The sequence below is a fragment of the Mus pahari genome, chromosome 7 (genome assembly GCF_900095145.1).
Source record: "Mus pahari chromosome 7, PAHARI_EIJ_v1.1, whole genome shotgun sequence".
NCBI lineage: Eukaryota > Metazoa > Chordata > Mammalia > Rodentia > Muridae > Mus > Mus pahari.
This window is the reverse complement of record NC_034596.1, coordinates 94,056,256-94,066,710: the sequence shown is the minus strand read 5'-3', so window position 1 is coordinate 94,066,710 and position 10,455 is coordinate 94,056,256. Positions and strand designations below refer to the sequence as shown.

The following is a 10,455-nucleotide window of genomic DNA, read 5'->3' as shown; positions in this document are numbered from 1 at the left end:
CACCTCCTCTACCCGCTCCCTGACTGGCTCCTTCTTCAATAGCTGCACTCACTTTACAAAGTTTCTGTCTGTGGGGTTCAATGTCATTCAGCCCTTCACCTGGCTAGCAACAGGTTGGAACACATCATGAGAAGTGACACTTGGTTTTGGCAGAGAGGAGGAGGAAGTGGAAGGCCACACACAGATCCGGCTGCTGAGTTTCCCACGGGTGCAGGAGAGCTGAGTAGTGACTCCCCAAAGAGCCATCAGATGCCATGGGCTGCTAGGGTCGGCTCAGGGACACTCTGGGGCTCAGTCAGGGCTCACCTTATATCTAAGATCCTTGACTTTGGGGCTTATAAAACCTCTCAGAGGGGATACTAGGAAGTCATCAGTTTCTACTGCAGACACATACCCAGTGTGTATAAAGCGGCATCAATAGTGTCTCTGACACTGAACAAAACACAAACAACAACAACAACAGTGTACCTGGGTGACTGAGGCACTCAGCCTGGAGCTGAAAGCCCCAGAAGAGAAATCCAAACAGTCCAGGTCCTGCCAGCAACATTTCTCAGCAGAGACTAACACGTGGCCACATGCTGTAGACTGGGGCTCTGCTGCAGGTAAGACAGAAGGATGCTGAAAACCTACCTGCCTTCCCACAGTGCTTGCAGACAGGTAGGAGGGGGACAGATGGTATGTTCTGAGGACCAGAGCTTGCTGCAAGGGGTGGGGGTGGGGTGGGGGAGACCTGAGGCTGAGGTTCCACCCGCACTGGTCACCAGCTGGGTGGCTTTAGACCAGTCCTTTCCTGACCGTCCACTGTCTCCTTTGGAGGTGTGAAGTACTTTGAAGATGGGCGAAGACTACCATGTTACAACACTAGGTGTGGAAAGAGTCAGCTGTGATACTCAGTTTATGTTTAAAAATCTTCTATCACATTTAGCTAGCCATCACTGGAAGGGAGAGGCCACAGCACTTCTCAAAGGGACATTTTCTGCTCTCAAAATAGAAGTCAGAAGCCACGGTTTTAGTTTTCTTTTTGGTGTAAACCACAGCATTGGTGGTTGTTGCTATTAGCAGTCTGACTGAACTGTGATCTTCTAACTTATGACTGTAGGAATCCTTTCCTTTCGGTTGCCAAGCCTTTCAAACAGGTTCCCCCAACTAAAGCACTGTTATCATGAATTAGGGGCTAATGGAATTGTCTTCTTAAAGGAGAACCTGCAAGATTTCAGTGACCTTCCAGTTAGGCCACAGTAGAGAGCCAGGAGGGTGGAAGATGGGGTGGAGGTGGGGTTGGGGAGGGGTGGGGCTGGGAGCCCTTGGTTTAGTGAACTCTTGCAAGGTAACACTCTGGTTCAGAAAGAAACGTAGAATTTTTACAGTCCTCCAAATGGCGCACGAGCTGATTTGTGAATCAATCCAGGATCATAATTTACTTTTGGTTTATGGGATTTGGGAATTTTCGCATTTGTTTTAATTTGTAATTAAGTTTTCTCTACGAGGCACACCATATGCCACCATTAATTCTCTCTAGTTGATTTCTTAGGAGATACATGGGTGCATATTTTGATGTAATTTTGGAGGTCTTTTGATAATCAGATGACTACGTGGTGAGCCATATGGGGCTTTGTTATTTAAAACACAAATTATAAAGCTAGAGAAAGCAAAATGAAAAAAAAAAAAACAAAAAAACCAAAAAACCCAAAAAAACTCCTAACGGGGACAAATTGGGGGGAAACTGGTTTCAAGCGCACAAATTGTCCACTTTTTTGTTTCTCCCTGATATTGTGAAATCTCTGAGGATCCCGCGATGTCTCTTACCTTCTGTGAGCGCACTCGACACCACAGGTGCACGGAGCAACCCTCGGGGCCACGCTTGTGCTTTCCGCCCGGGCTGCAGATTCTAGCATCTGCCTTCTGGGAATTCGGCTGGAGCCAGCGCCTTTCTTTGCACACCCAGGCTTTGGCACTGAGCTCCGCTTTCTCCGCACCCACGGCGGCTCGGCTTTCCCGCTCGTGCTTTCCCGGGGCTCCCCCTCCCCGGCCGCCCCGCAGTACGTGCAGGCTGCAGAGCGGGCCGCGGCCCGGGCGGCGAGCGCTAGGACCCAGCAGGACTCCGGGCCCGGGTGGGAGCCGAGCCGCCGACCCCGGGCAGGCGCCGGGCGCTGGAGCCGGGTGTTCCGGCCGCGGTCGGTGCAGCTCGGCTGGGAGACGGCGCGAGCCGGCGGCGGGGCCCCCCGCGAGTCCAGCGCCGCCGCAGCCCCCCAATGCGGCCGCGAGAAGCAGCTGGGGGGCAGGCGATCGAAGGTAAGGAAAATGCGGCTCGCTGGCTGCCTAGCGAGCCTCTGCCCGGGTTAGCATTGTCACCCCGAGCCTCGCTGCCCAGGCTGCCCATTTTGGGGGGCACCCTTGGCTTTTTATCTTAAGGTGTCCGCCCCCATCTGTGCTCCTAGTTTTGGATTGATTTATAGCGTGCAGCCCAGAATGGGAAAGATCCAGGGATGGCGAGTTGGTTATTTTCATTAGTTTTTGTCTCAAAAGTAAGTTCATTTAAAAAAGAAAGAAAGAAAAGAAAGAAAAGTTTTTTTCTGGAATTTGTAGATAGCTGGTTTTATATTTTTATTTTAAAAATTCGCAGACAATGGATATTTATAAAAATTACCGAATAATTGATGTAATTCCGTTAATGATTTCAGAGGGAGGCGGCTTTGGAGGGTCCTCAGGCATGACTTGTATTTTCAAGGAACTAACGTGTTAAATGTGGAGTTTGGCTGGGGCAGAGTTACAGCATCGCTGTCGTAACTGTTTTGCTATCAATTATAAACAGAGTGTCTATTGGCAGTTTAAACCTCTTTTTCAAATACCGGAGCTGCATATCCCAGCGTGACATGGACAAACCAGAATGTCCATTGAAGGAAGCAGGAGTGTTTCTGTTTTTGGAGAAAAACGTTGCTTTGAGGCGAAAAACCCAGATTCCTAGCCCGGGAGATTATTTTTTCATGCTTTGTTTATAATCTGGGAATGACATTTGGGAAAGGGGAACGCGGTCTTTCTTGGGAGCTTTTAATCGTGGGGGTTATTAATTTATTTAATTTATTAGTTTCAATTGGTTGGGCTCCGGGAGCCTTCCGTCACCAGGTTGTGCTAGCGTTGGGACACAGGATTGCGAAGGCGAAGGCGAAACTGCCAGCCCGGAAAGGACTGGACCGGGCTGGTGGAAGCTCCCCGTGGCGCTGTTGTAGGCTGGGTACTCCCGGCTCATTGAGGAAAATGGGGATGGTTCTCGGAGCTGAGGAAGACATCAGTATTTCCCTTTTGTTCCCTGTTTTTTCCATTGATCTCCAGCTCTGCCTTAGCCAGGGGGAGCAGCTCTGAGGGTGCAGAGAGCCCTGAAGACTGCACGAATGTCTGGAGCCCGCTCTAACTCTCACACTGATTGGTCAGTCTGATGGGGACTTAGGAAAACAGTCACCCGAAGCCTTCTTTTAAAACCTAGTCTTAATTTCAGATCTGCCGGCTTGTACATGGGTTCCTGCGTGGTTTCTCTTTTGATCTGGGTGCATCTGGCTCGCTCTGGGTGTCTTTATCTTTAATTTTGTGTTGTTGTTTCTATCCAGATAAAGTAGGCCATTTTGGTGACAAATTTCTTTGCAGATGTCAGCTTCTAGCTCGCACTGATAGATGTGGGGCTTCACAGTGATTTCTCTTCGTAAGTTGTAGAATGCAAAGTTGCTCAACTTGGAATTAATTTTTCGTAATTTTTTTTCATCTGAGCATTTAAATAGCAACACCAACAGATGGAAGCTTAACTGTATCATTACTTTGATAATTTAAGTGCCTTGTGAATTAGCATGTTTCTCGTGCTAAATCTAAGTCTTTAGACAGTGAAGGGGAAAACAGACAATGAGGAGCAAGCAATCAGATCAGCTTGCAGACTGTTGCAAGAAATTGTGGCGTCTGCTTTGAGAGAGTACATTCACATCCAAGAAGGGGCGGGGGGGGGGTCTTTTACCACAGAAGGAGGAATTAGAGATAGGGGATGAAGTGGGCTCTCTATAAGACAGCCTGCAGCCTCTGGACATCTTCATTTGAGCCTTAAAGTGCCTCATTAAAGAAGCTGGGTCCCAGAAGTTGTTAACCGTATAAACACTTTTCTGATTGGTTTAAATATTTAGACACAGGAAGTAGATGGTATCTAGTAACCCAGGAATGGAGACATGGTTGTCATAGAAACTGAGAAGTGTAACCCCACCCCACCCCCACCCCACATACATTCACTACCATGACCACTTAAGAAAGAAAGAAAAAAAAAAAAAAAAAAAAAAACTTTTAAATGTCATCACAGATGCTTGGAGAACTTGGCTGGCTTCTGTTAGCTTTCCCACAACATCTGTTGAAACCTGAGACCATGCCTGTCAAACCAAGGTCATTTTACAACAACAACCAAAAAACGCAGCCCTCTGGATTTCATAACTGTATTTTTATTGAAAATAGTTCAGGAAAGAGCCTGAAAGCCAGGGTGAGTGTTCATGCTTACTTAGCATTTTGCATCCTCTGAGTTGAGCAAGAGGAAGGCTGCAAAAAATACATTTGAGCCATTAATTGTAGAACTATGTGTCTGCTACTAGAGGTGTGTGTGTCCTGTTAGAACAAAAGTCCTTTTTACAGACTTAGAGACCAGAATGCTGCCAGTGGAGGAAGGGTCATTTGGCAAAGGCGTAATGAAGTGTTTCCATGCTTGCACACCAGTTCCAGGTAGAGCTGAGGTGTTTGATCATAAAGGTCTCTGGGGTTTTGGACAGGTTCTCTTGGGCTGTCTGGTGCTCAGGGGAGCAAAGGGCAGGGTGTTCTTGGTGACTGAGCAGTGGGAGGAGGTGCTCCTAAGTGGAGTGAGGACCGTTTCCAGACTGCAAATTCGACTGCTCAGTTGATTTAGAGGCATTTCCTCTCCTGTGAATGGAGAGCGGTGTTTTCGGTTTTGTTGTTGTTGTTGTTTGAGGCTACTTTAGGGGGTCAGTCCCCCAAGCTGTTAGCACACATATCAGCTATATCTTATTCACAGTGAGGAATATCAAGGAGAGAAGTTTTAATCATCCCCTCCCTTTTCATTCATTTTGCTAAGCAGAGAATAACCAAGCATACCTCTCCTAAATTTTGACTTTAGGTGCTTCAGTAAAACTTGTCGATATAACAATCAACAACACATTGGCTAGAATTTGACCCATTGTATCAATGGCAATCTTTAAAGGGTAAGAGTTTTTTTAGTATTTATTATTATTAATTATGCATAGGTGTATGTATCTGCATGTGGGTATAGACACATACCAGCTGCCCTTGGAGCTGAAGTTACAGACTGTTGTAAGCCCTCTCATGTAGGTGCTGGGATCCAAATGCAGGCCCTCTGGAAGAGACCTCTTAACTACTGAGCCATCTCTCTAGCACCCCTCTTTAAATATTTATTTATTTATTTATTTATTTATCAAGTTTTCAAGGCAGGATTCCTCTGTGTAACCCTGTCTCTCCTGGAAGTCACTCTTTAGAGCAGGCTGGCCTCAAACTCACAGAGATCCACCTGCTTCTGTCTTCTAAGTGCTGAGATTAAAGGTGTACACCAACTCCACCCTGCCAGACTCCTTAATTTTAAGGTCTTTATATTTGTGTTTAAAATAACTTCTCTCCATATGTGGTATATTTAGCACTGCTCTGGACCTTTTTCTTAAAAAGGTTTTAAATTTTATTTAAATTGCAGTTTGGTCCTTCTAAAAGAATATCACATCTCCCTTGTTTTCCTCAACTGATTGCCTCAAGGAGGGGGGGAGAGATGAAAGAACTCCTAAATATGTTTTAATGCTTATTTAATATCCTATATTGATGGTGTAGCAAATAGCTTAGAGCCATGTAGTGTCCATGATCCGATTACGGGTGTAGTTCATGATCCCACGTTATCAAATATTTGGTGCTCCGGGACTTGATGGCATAACTGGTCCCTCTCAGCAAAGGATTTCCTGTTGAGAACTTATCTGTAAGTACGGCAAACCGCCATTGGCAGGAAACCTGACAGTTGCTTGTTTTTACAAACTGAAGGAAGTGAATGAGACTTGTTAGTTTCCAGAATCTACCTTGACTCGCTCCAGCCTGCCCCAGAGTTTGCTCAGTTCAAAGGAAGTGACCATGAGTTAAGTGTAGGAACGATGAGCCCGCTTCAAATCGCTGGCGCTTCCGTGAATTTCTATTTTGACTTTAGAATTGGAAGAATTAATCCTTACGCTGTCAGGTACAGCTTCGTTCACCAATACAAATGAGCAAGGTGCTCAATGAAGTCCTAGCTCATTCCCAGTTGTCAGAAAGTCACCGACAGAATCATTCAAGCTGGCATTGTTTTGATGGCTGTGCCAAATTTTCAACAGTAGTTTCAGAATACCAACCAAATGCCAAAGGAGGGAAGAAGGGAAGGAGAGAGAGAAGGAGGGGTAGGACTGTCCTTCTCTGCTTGCTTCTGAGGGGGGAAAATTCATAAAGAACATATTTCAGGTATGTGCCAACCTTGCTGGTAGCTGGAAGCACAAGGTAGGCGCGGGTTTGTAAAAAGGCGCTTGAGAGACAACTTTGAAAGCATCTACTATTCAAAATCATTATTTATTTTACTATTTTAACGTTGGATAATCACGTGTTTAATTGCTTCAATTCATGAATGTTCCATATCCTGCAGGGGTGGGAGAAAGGGCAAGCCTCTTTATAAGCTGTAAGTACATAGATCCCCCATGACAGAACCAGCTATTGGAATGGCCCCCACACACGTTTTCTTAAGCATCGTTTTTGTTTTATGGTTAGCACCAAGTAGAATCTTAAGCAAGATCCTGATATCTGAATGGAATCAAAGAAGAGCTAGCTACTCTAGCGGAACCAGGAGCCCAGAGGTGGTGACTGCCCTCCAGGCAGCACCTGGGGCTAGCACTAGAACTCAGAACTCTGCCAACATAGTTGCAAGCCCACTGCTTTTTAAATGCCCCAAATATTCTCCTAAGGAAGCCAGAGGGAACTGCCTTCAGGGCTCTGTGCCAGCTCAGCTACAAAGAACTTTTGCCTGGGCAATTTCAGAGGACCCTTGTTCTCAGAGAGAGGGGGAGGGGAAAGGTAACAATCCGTTATGTCTCACCACACATCCTGAGAAACTACTGGGAACCCAGAGAAAGATCTGACCCAATCAGTGCATGAAAAAGTCCCAGGCTCATTCTAATGAGAGAGGGGCAAAGTCTTTTTTAGGGGTGTAAAAATGCAGGCCTCCTTTGTAAGTTATAGGAATGGCATGTGGGCATGACCGAGGTGGTCCACTGTCAACGAGCTGGGAGGCTTGGATTCAGTCTCTGTCGGTGTGGTTCTGTCAGGGATGGAGATAGCTCATAGAGCGACATCTAGGAAGGCAAGCTCTGCTGAGCTGTGTACATTGGCTTGGAGGATTCACGTGTGTCATAAGGTGATAACACACAGATGATATTTGAATTATCATCAAATAGACTCAGTTACCTCTTGTACTATGAGAATATCCTGAAACAGTGTAGATTATATGTAGATTCTGCTCAGGTCCCCCCTGTGTTCCAGATGCAACTGGTAGTGGGGATTTTTAGGTGTGCTGGACAGGGGAGTCCTCTTCTACCTAGCATTTAAATGCTTTTCTTTCTTCTTTGTTATTATATCATTGTTGGTGTGTGTGATGTAAGGGCAGCTGTGCGTGTGGAGGCCGGGTTCTAGCACAGGGTGGGTTCTGGAGGTTGGTTTCTGACTTTTTGACAGCTTTGGCACCTACTGAGCCATCTCTCCAGCCTTACCTTGATTTCCACACGTCCATGAACTGAGGCAGAAGCATGGAGATGGCAGCAGAGACCCCAGCAAGCTGTTGGGGGTTAGATTGTTCTGAAAGACACAGCCAATCCCCTGGCACTGATCCTCCAGAGGTCGCACAGCTGGGGAGTCTACTCTCCCTTCTCCGTTCCTTGTATTGTGCTTGCCCGGCTCCCACTGTCTGCATGGGGCTGGAGATCATGATTAAAATAATCAGTGTTGGAGGAAGCTACAGAGCTTCCAACCATTTTTTTTTTTTTTTAAAGAAAGCATTTCCTCTAAAAGATGAAACTAGTAGAGAGCACAAAATTGTCGGTCGCAGTAGTGGATGGAAATGATTGTGGGTAACTTTCAGTTATTGAATTGCGCTGAATAAAGCTTTTCATGGGTAGGCTGTTTAAGGCCTCCTCCTGCCTCCTCCCGCCAGCCTTTCAAGGAAGGAGTGCTTCGAGCCCTAGCAAGCCAGGGAACCTTCTGAGCCCATTCCACCTGACAGAGCCATTCTGCTTTGGAGTGGGGCGCTACATCTCAATAATCTTGGGACTTGTGTTTGGTTTTGATTGTTTTGTCACTTTGGTTTTAAGACAGGGCCTGATGTATCCTCTGATGGCCTGGAACTTGCTATGAGGTCAAGGATGGCCTTGAACTCCTGACCTTCCTGCTTGGTTACAGATATGTACACTCATGCTCGCTTTGTGTGGTGAGGGGAATGAGCCCAGGTTTTTGTGCATAGCGGGCAAACACTCTATCAAATGAACTACGTACTCAAACTAAGGGCTTGCTTTGTTAATGGAAGGATGCCCACCTGTTACCAGGAGGCTGCTGTGGCTGTCCCTGAAGGGCTTCTCTAAGTGTGGGCCAGTATGGGCCCAGTACAGAAGCAAAGATCTGGAGTGAGCAAGCTCTGCTTGGGAGAGGGGTTTTAGCATGCCATTCAAGGTCGATTTGGAAACCCAGAAAGGTCTCTTTGTGCCTTGAAATGTTCTGATTTAACAAACTTAATAGTTGTGTAGGTGGTGGTAGTGGTGGCACACACCTTTAACCTCAGCACTTGGGAGGCAGAGGCAGGTGGATCTCTGAGTTCAAGGCCACCCTGGTCTATAGAGTAAATTCTAGGATAGCTGGGGCTACACAGAGAAACTCAAAACAAAATAAATAAATAGTTGTATAGACTTTAAAATGAGATCAGCTAAACACTACTGATGAGTTAATAACCATCTCTGAGATGAAACCATTGTGTCATTTCTTGGGACTTTATTAGCATGTAGAACGGTCTCTCAAGAAACAACAGCTTTCTCTAGGCAACGTTGGCCATATTGGATGACAGAAGAATGACATTGTCCTGAGAAGGGGTTTGTTTCACTGGCTCCTATTTGCTGCCTTACTTCATTTTGAGTCTTGTAATAACCTAGTGTTGATGTCAATAACTAATAACTGAGGAAACAGAGGCAAGAACATTCCTAGAGCCACAAATTCTCTAAGAACCAGCTTGTTCTCACCTTCAGTTCCTGAACTACAGCCTTGGCCACTCACTGACCACGTACAAGCAATCTGATGGATTTCTGCCTGGGAGTGGTAGCACTGCCTTCCACAGATGAAATGGAGTCTCCTTCCTAGAAAAATGGGAGCAGAGAATGGTGAAGACTCTTGGTGACTCTGGGAAGAAATGGGATTTTGGAAAAAAACAAAACAAAACAAAACAAAACAAAACAAATCCAAAATGCCAGGCGTGGTGGCGCACGCCTTTAATCCCAGCACTCGGGAGGCAGAGGCAGGTGGATTTCTGAGTTCAAGGCCAGTCTGGTCTACAGAGTGAATTCCAGGACAGCCAGGGCTACACAGAGAAACCCTGTCTCGAAAAACAAAACAAAACAAAAAAAAAGAAAAAAAAGAAAAAAAGAAAAAGAAATGGGATTTTGCCTGTTGACTTTCATGTTCACGTCTACGCCCAACCATAAGTGATGGGTGGGGCCTCTTAGGTCCCTTGTGGGTAAGTTTTACTTCTTCATGTTCATCTTTTGGATTGTCTTCAGCCATCCTTGGTAAGCACACGATCCTGTCCACTGTGTTGGCTTTCCCTGAGTCCCTCGATAGTCTACCCAGCCTGGCCGCTGGTGGCATTCCTACCTTAAACAGATTTCCTGGCAATATCCAGCTTTACAAGTAGGAACAGCTCAACAAGCTCACGTGTGCAAATACAACAGCAGCTCTGTAATTGCTTTTTTATTTGATGGTTTTCTGGGTATCTGAATACTTGTGGCTGGATGGTTAGAACCGGCAATCTGAGAGATTCAGGAATGTGTGTTCCTGGCTCTCAGGTTCTCTTGAATGGGTCCAATAAGTAATCCACACCGGATGGAGTGTATTTCTGTGTCACAGGTATGAGTTTGTATATTTCACAAATACGAAATCACTTCAAGGGATCGGTTGAGGAAGGTGCTAAAGATGTATGTAAATGTAGGGAAATGGATCATCCACAAATTCAGAGAACATTAATTAGACACCTACTGCATACCACCAACTGTGCCCAATCCCTTGCAAACAATGTGCTACCTGCTCTGGAACTCATACCAACCTTTTAAGTGAAACTCTTTCAAAATGTGGCTCTTTTTTTTTTTTTTTTTTTTTTTT

General features: G+C 45.8%; 1 protein-coding gene across 2 annotated transcripts in view; it reads left to right on the top strand.

Moving 5' to 3' along the window:
• Window positions 1–2,149: 2,149 nt before the first annotated feature.
• The window catches only part of Foxn3 (forkhead box N3), a 374,947-nt gene continuing 366,641 nt past the window's right edge, over window positions 2,150–10,455 (top strand). For both annotated transcript variants that reach the window (XM_029540799.1, XM_029540798.1), the window contains exon 1: window positions 2,150–2,292. The gene's annotated coding sequence lies outside the window, so the exon portion shown is untranslated. The remainder of the gene's footprint in view (window positions 2,293–10,455) is intronic.